This window comes from Asparagus officinalis, chromosome 7, assembly GCF_001876935.1.
Source record: "Asparagus officinalis chromosome 7, Aspof.V1, whole genome shotgun sequence".
In the NCBI taxonomy this organism is placed as follows: Eukaryota; Viridiplantae; Streptophyta; class Magnoliopsida; order Asparagales; family Asparagaceae; genus Asparagus; species Asparagus officinalis.
In genome coordinates this window covers 34595704-34603777 of record NC_033800.1, presented here as the reverse complement: position 1 = coordinate 34603777, position 8074 = coordinate 34595704, and positions in this window count along the sequence as shown.

Genomic DNA, 8074 nt, shown 5'->3' with positions numbered 1-8074 from the left:
GCGTTCAGGGCAACTTTGAGGACTTATCGCTCTATTGACGAGAGTCGATAAGGTAGAAGTGTTGCGTTCAGGGCAACTTTGAGGACTTATCGCTCTATTGACGAGAGTCGATAAGGTAGAAGTGTTGCGTTCAGGGCAACTTTGAGGACTTATCGCTCTATTGACGAGAGTCGATAAGGTAGAAGTGTTGCGTTCAGGGCAACTTTGAGGACTTATCGCTCTATTGACGAGAGTCGATAAGGTAGAAGTGTTGCGTTCAGGGCAACTTTGAGGACTTATCGCTCTATTGACGAGAGTCGATAAGGTAGAAGTGTTGCGTTCAGGGCAACTTTGAGGACTTATCGCTCTATTGACGAGAGTCGATAAGGTAGAAGTGTTGCGTTCAGGGCAACTTTGAGGACTTATCGCTCTATTGACGAGAGTCGATAAGGTAGAAGTGTTGCGTTCAGGGCAACTTTGAGGACTTATCGCTCTATTGACGAGAGTCGATAAGGTAGAAGTGTTGCGTTCAGGGCAACTTTGAGGACTTATCGCTCTATTGACGAGAGTCGATAAGGTAGAAGTGTTGCGTTCAGGGCAACTTTGAGGACTTATCGCTCTATTGACGAGAGTCGATAAGGTAGAAGTGTTGCGTTCAGGGCAACTTTGAGGACTTATCGCTCTATTGACGAGAGTCGATAAGGTAGAAGTGTTGCGTTCAGGGCAACTTTGAGGACTTATCGCTCTATTGACGAGAGTCGATAAGGTAGAAGTGTTGCGTTCAGGGCAACTTTGAGGACTTATCGCTCTATTGACGAGAGTCGATAAGGTAGAAGTGTTGCGTTCAGGGCAACTTTGAGGACTTATCGCTCTATTGACGAGAGTCGATAAGGTAGAAGTGTTGCGTTCAGGGCAACTTTGAGGACTTATCGCTCTATTGACGAGAGTCGATAAGGTAGAAGTGTTGCGTTCAGGGCAACTTTGAGGACTTATCGCTCTATTGACGAGAGTCGATAAGGTAGAAGTGTTGCGTTCAGGGCAACTTTGAGGACTTATCGCTCTATTGACGAGAGTCGATAAGGTAGAAGTGTTGCGTTCAGGGCAACTTTGAGGACTTATCGCTCTATTGACGAGAGTCGATAAGGTAGAAGTGTTGCGTTCAGGGCAACTTTGAGGACTTATCGCTCTATTGACGAGAGTCGATAAGGTAGAAGTGTTGCGTTCAGGGCAACTTTGAGGACTTATCGCTCTATTGACGAGAGTCGATAAGGTAGAAGTGTTGCGTTCAGGGCAACTTTGAGGACTTATCGCTCTATTGACGAGAGTCGATAAGGTAGAAGTGTTGCGTTCAGGGCAACTTTGAGGACTTATCGCTCTATTGACGAGAGTCGATAAGGTAGAAGTGTTGCGTTCAGGGCAACTTTGAGGACTTATCGCTCTATTGACGAGAGTCGATAAGGTAGAAGTGTTGCGTTCAGGGCAACTTTGAGGACTTATCGCTCTATTGACGAGAGTCGATAAGGTAGAAGTGTTGCGTTCAGGGCAACTTTGAGGACTTATCGCTCTATTGACGAGAGTCGATAAGGTAGAAGTGTTGCGTTCAGGGCAACTTTGAGGACTTATCGCTCTATTGACGAGAGTCGATAAGGTAGAAGTGTTGCGTTCAGGGCAACTTTGAGGACTTATCGCTCTATTGACGAGAGTCGATAAGGTAGAAGTGTTGCGTTCAGGGCAACTTTGAGGACTTATCGCTCTATTGACGAGAGTCGATAAGGTAGAAGTGTTGCGTTCAGGGCAACTTTGAGGACTTATCGCTCTATTGACGAGAGTCGATAAGGTAGAAGTGTTGCGTTCAGGGCAACTTTGAGGACTTATCGCTCTATTGACGAGAGTCGATAAGGTAGAAGTGTTGCGTTCAGGGCAACTTTGAGGACTTATCGCTCTATTGACGAGAGTCGATAAGGTAGAAGTGTTGCGTTCAGGGCAACTTTGAGGACTTATCGCTCTATTGACGAGAGTCGATAAGGTAGAAGTGTTGCGTTCAGGGCAACTTTGAGGACTTATCGCTCTATTGACGAGAGTCGATAAGGTAGAAGTGTTGCGTTCAGGGCAACTTTGAGGACTTATCGCTCTATTGACGAGAGTCGATAAGGTAGAAGTGTTGCGTTCAGGGCAACTTTGAGGACTTATCGCTCTATTGACGAGAGTCGATAAGGTAGAAGTGTTGCGTTCAGGGCAACTTTGAGGACTTATCGCTCTATTGACGAGAGTCGATAAGGTAGAAGTGTTGCGTTCAGGGCAACTTTGAGGACTTATCGCTCTATTGACGAGAGTCGATAAGGTAGAAGTGTTGCGTTCAGGGCAACTTTGAGGACTTATCGCTCTATTGACGAGAGTCGATAAGGTAGAAGTGTTGCGTTCAGGGCAACTTTGAGGACTTATCGCTCTATTGACGAGAGTCGATAAGGTAGAAGTGTTGCGTTCAGGGCAACTTTGAGGACTTATCGCTCTATTGACGAGAGTCGATAAGGTAGAAGTGTTGCGTTCAGGGCAACTTTGAGGACTTATCGCTCTATTGACGAGAGTCGATAAGGTAGAAGTGTTGCGTTCAGGGCAACTTTGAGGACTTATCGCTCTATTGACGAGAGTCGATAAGGTAGAAGTGTTGCGTTCAGGGCAACTTTGAGGACTTATCGCTCTATTGACGAGAGTCGATAAGGTAGAAGTGTTGCGTTCAGGGCAACTTTGAGGACTTATCGCTCTATTGACGAGAGTCGATAAGGTAGAAGTGTTGCGTTCAGGGCAACTTTGAGGACTTATCGCTCTATTGACGAGAGTCGATAAGGTAGAAGTGTTGCGTTCAGGGCAACTTTGAGGACTTATCGCTCTATTGACGAGAGTCGATAAGGTAGAAGTGTTGCGTTCAGGGCAACTTTGAGGACTTATCGCTCTATTGACGAGAGTCGATAAGGTAGAAGTGTTGCGTTCAGGGCAACTTTGAGGACTTATCGCTCTATTGACGAGAGTCGATAAGGTAGAAGTGTTGCGTTCAGGGCAACTTTGAGGACTTATCGCTCTATTGACGAGAGTCGATAAGGTAGAAGTGTTGCGTTCAGGGCAACTTTGAGGACTTATCGCTCTATTGACGAGAGTCGATAAGGTAGAAGTGTTGCGTTCAGGGCAACTTTGAGGACTTATCGCTCTATTGACGAGAGTCGATAAGGTAGAAGTGTTGCGTTCAGGGCAACTTTGAGGACTTATCGCTCTATTGACGAGAGTCGATAAGGTAGAAGTGTTGCGTTCAGGGCAACTTTGAGGACTTATCGCTCTATTGACGAGAGTCGATAAGGTAGAAGTGTTGCGTTCAGGGCAACTTTGAGGACTTATCGCTCTATTGACGAGAGTCGATAAGGTAGAAGTGTTGCGTTCAGGGCAACTTTGAGGACTTATCGCTCTATTGACGAGAGTCGATAAGGTAGAAGTGTTGCGTTCAGGGCAACTTTGAGGACTTATCGCTCTATTGACGAGAGTCGATAAGGTAGAAGTGTTGCGTTCAGGGCAACTTTGAGGACTTATCGCTCTATTGACGAGAGTCGATAAGGTAGAAGTGTTGCGTTCAGGGCAACTTTGAGGACTTATCGCTCTATTGACGAGAGTCGATAAGGTAGAAGTGTTGCGTTCAGGGCAACTTTGAGGACTTATCGCTCTATTGACGAGAGTCGATAAGGTAGAAGTGTTGCGTTCAGGGCAACTTTGAGGACTTATCGCTCTATTGACGAGAGTCGATAAGGTAGAAGTGTTGCGTTCAGGGCAACTTTGAGGACTTATCGCTCTATTGACGAGAGTCGATAAGGTAGAAGTGTTGCGTTCAGGGCAACTTTGAGGACTTATCGCTCTATTGACGAGAGTCGATTCTTTTAGAGGTTTAAAAGCATTGAATGCTTATTGGGCTTTGAATAATGGATCAAAGTGTAGGCTTCTAAACCCGCGTGCGGGTAGCGCGAATAATGCGCGATTTTGACGCGATTATTAGACGCACTTAGCACTTTGCACGCTTGCCGCTGCCGCTTAAATGTTATATTTTTAATATATATAATTATATATTGAATATATTTTAATGTTATTTCGAATTTTAAAAATTTATGAAAAGACAAGACTGTTGAAAAGTGGCTGGTTAATCCAAGGGGGGGTTTGAAAAGTTGTGACTGTTGGAAGCACCTTTTCAAAATCTATAAATAGTTTATATTTTCAGATATCAAAAAAAAAAATAATTCTTTCTCTGAATCTTTTCTATCAAAAACTTCTGCAATATTACAAACTTGTTTCACAACGAATTAAGGAAAATTCCAGATTTGCTTACTGGAATTTTCATTTTCTGTTGTATCCTGGGAAGAAAATTTGCATTAACCCGAAGCAACTTTGAATATCAAGTGGGGGCAAATATTTCTTTAAGGAAAGTGTTTCACGCCTCAGGATTAAATGTTCTATTTTTAATATATAATTATATATTGAATATATTATTTCTAATGTTATTTTGAATTTTAAAATTTATGAAAAGACAAGTGACTGTTGAAAAGTGGCTGTTTGTTCTAAGGGGTGTTTTGAAAAGTTGTGACTGTTGGAAGCACCTTTTCAAAATCTATAAATAGTTTATATTTTCAGATATCAAAAAAAAAAATAATTCTTTCTCTGAATCTTTTCTATCAAAAACTTCTGCAATATTACAAACTTGTTTCACAACGAATTAAGGAAAATTCCAGATTTGCTTACTGGAATTTTCATTTTCTGTTGTATCCTGGGAAGAAAATTTGCATTAACCCGAAGCAACTTTGAATATCAAGTGGGGGCAAATATTTCTTTAAGGAAAGTGTTTCACGCCTCAGAATTTCTGTCTCCTTCAATATTAAAACTAACAATCTTAAAGAAATATTTAAGCTACAATGGAGTCGGAATCAATCAAGGTGATGAATCAAGACATGGTCAAATTGGACCGATTCGACGGGAACAATTTCTCTCGCTGGCAAGACAAGATGATGTTTCTTCTTACAGCATTGAAGATCTCCTACATTCTCAACCCCAATCTGCAGCCCATAGAAGATCCAAAACCAAGTGCAGATGGCAAACAACCTACTGAGGAGGAAATAGAAGAAATCAAAAAGCAGAAGGCAAAACGGGAGGAAGATGAAGTGTTGTGTCGCGGTCACATTCTGAACACACTTTCGGACCGATTATATGATCTTTTCACGAGGATAAAGTCGGCAAGGGAGATCTGGAACGCACTGGAATTTAAATACAAAGCCGAGGAGGAAGGTACAAACAAGTATTTAATTGCAAAATATCTAGAATATAAAATGGTTGATGACAAGTCTGTCCTAGAGCAAGTTCATGAATTGGAGGTTCTGGTTAATAAGATTCATGTTCTCAAAATAGTTCTTCCAGAGTCTTTTCAAGTTGCTGCAATTATTGCAAAACTACCATCAACTTGGAAAGATTATTCGAAGAAACTAATGCATAAAACTGAGGATATCTCTTTGGAACAACTTCAGAAGAATCTTAGAATTGAAGAGGAGTCACGCATACGTGATTCGAAAAATTCTGTCCAAAGTGATTGTAAGGTCCACACCGTGGAGAAGAATGAATCTTCGGTAAAAAATGTGAACCTTCAAGTAAAGAAAAGTGGACAACACTTTAAAAAGAAGAATTTTCAGAAGAAAAAGGGGTCCTGTTTTATTTGCGGCAAGCCTGGACATTTTGCTAAAGAATGTCGTCACAGAAAAAATAATAATGTAAAATCAAAGGCTTCTGCAAATATGATAGAAGAGAATCTGGTCGCTATGATTTCTGAAATCAATATGGCTTCTGTTAAGTCTGGATGGTGGCTTGATTCTGGAGCAACAATCCACGTTTGCAAGGACAAATCCTTGTTCAAAGGATTTGAAGAAATTTCGGAAATTACAGAAGTGCAAATGGGGAATAATGCTTGTGCAAAGGTTGCTGGAAAAGGGACTGTTGATATAGATTTTACTTCTGGAAAGAAATTGACTCTTATAAATGTTCTGTATGTACCCGAAGTTAGAAAGAACTTAGTTTCTGTTGATCTTCTTTGTAAGAAAGGGTTTCGGGTTGCTTTTGAGTCAAATAATGTTATCCTGTCTAAGAACGGGATGTTTGTGGGAAAGGGCTACTCTTGTGATGGAATGTATCAACTAAGTATTAATAATAAAGTTATATCTTCTGTTTATATTGTTGAGTCTTCATATTTATGGCATGATCGCTTAGCACATTTAAATTTTCGCTATTTGAAAAATATGAGAAAGTTAGACTTCATTAACTTTAATGGTGAATTTGATAAATGTGAAATTTGTGCTAAGTCTAAATTAACAAAGAAATCTTTTCCAAGTGTTTCTCGCAAAGATTCTAAAGTTTTAGATTTAATACATTCTGATATATGTGAATTGAATGGTATGTTAACTAGAGGAGGAAAAAGATACTTTATCACTTTTGTTGATGATTGCAGTAGATATATGTATGTTTATCTTTTAAGAACAAAAGATGAAGCTTTTGATATGTTTAAAAAATACAAAACAGAAGTTGAAAATCAACTTGAAAGGAAAATTAAAGTATTACGTTCTGATAGAGGTGGTGAATATTTTTCTGATAATTTTAATACTTTTTGTGAAGAACATGGCATTATTCATCAATGTACAGCACCTTATACTCCCCAACAGAATGGTTTAGCCGAAAGAAAAAATAGAACTTTACAAGAAATGATAAATTGTATGCTTAATAATGCTAAGTTACCTTTAAATTTATGGGGAGAAGCTTTGTACACAGCATGTTATATTCATAATAGGATTCCCTCTAAAAAGTCAAATATAAGCCCTTATGAGTTATGGAAAGGTAGAAAGCCTAATCTGTCATATTTTAAAGTGTGGGGGTGTTTGGCTTATTATAGAGTTCCTGATCCTAAAAGAACAAAACTTGGACCTAGAGCCTTTAAAAGTGTTTTTGTCGGATATGCTGAAAATAGCAAAGCATATAGACTACTTGATTTATCTTCTAATACTATTGTTGAATCTAGAGATGTTGAATTCTTTGAAAATAAATTTTCTGTAGATTCTGAAAATGTTGAAAATGTTCCTATTCTGCTTAACTCTAATAATTTTTCTAGTTCTGATTTTCATGCTAAGGAAACGAATATATCTAAAGAAATATCAGAGCCAAGAAGAAGTACTAGAGTAAGAAAAGAGAAATCTTTACCTTCAGATTTTATTTCTCCTGAACAAATTATTTTTCTTGTTGAAGGTGATAGGAATAATAATGTTTTAAATAAACATCCTATAAGTTTTAATCCAGATGATGATCCTAAAACCTTTATAGAAGCAATGTCATCTAGAGATGCTTCATTTTGGAAAGAAGCTGTCAATGATGAAATGGATTCTATAATGGGAAATAGTACTTGGATTTTAGTAGATTTACCTCAAGGATCAAAGCCAATAGGATGTAAATGGGTTTTTAGAAGAAAATATCATTCTGATGGTTCTGTTCAAGCTTTTAAGGCTAGATTAGTAGCCAAAGGGTTTAGACAAAAAGAAGGCATAGATTATTTTGATACATATGCACCTGTCGCACGTATAACATCTATTAGAATTCTTATTGCTTTGGCATCTATACATAAGTTATTTGTGCATCAAATGGATGTCAAGACTGCTTTTTTAAATGGAGATTTAAATGAGGAGGTTTACATGGAACAACCGGAAGGTTTCATTCTTCCAGGAAATGAAAGAAAAGTATGTAAACTAATTAAATCTCTTTATGGTCTTAAACAAGCACCAAAACAATGGCATGAAAAGTTTGATTCTGTTATTCTATCTTATGGTTTCAAACATAATAGTGCTGATAAGTGTATTTATTCTAAATTCACTGATAAATATGGTGTGCTTGTCTGCTTGTATGTGGATGACATGTTAATATTCAACACTAATATGATTGGTATAAATGAGACTAAAGAGTATCTATCTTCTATGTTTAAAATGAAAGATTTTGGAGAAGCGGATACTATTTTAGGGATTAAAGTTAGAAAACATAGTGGGGG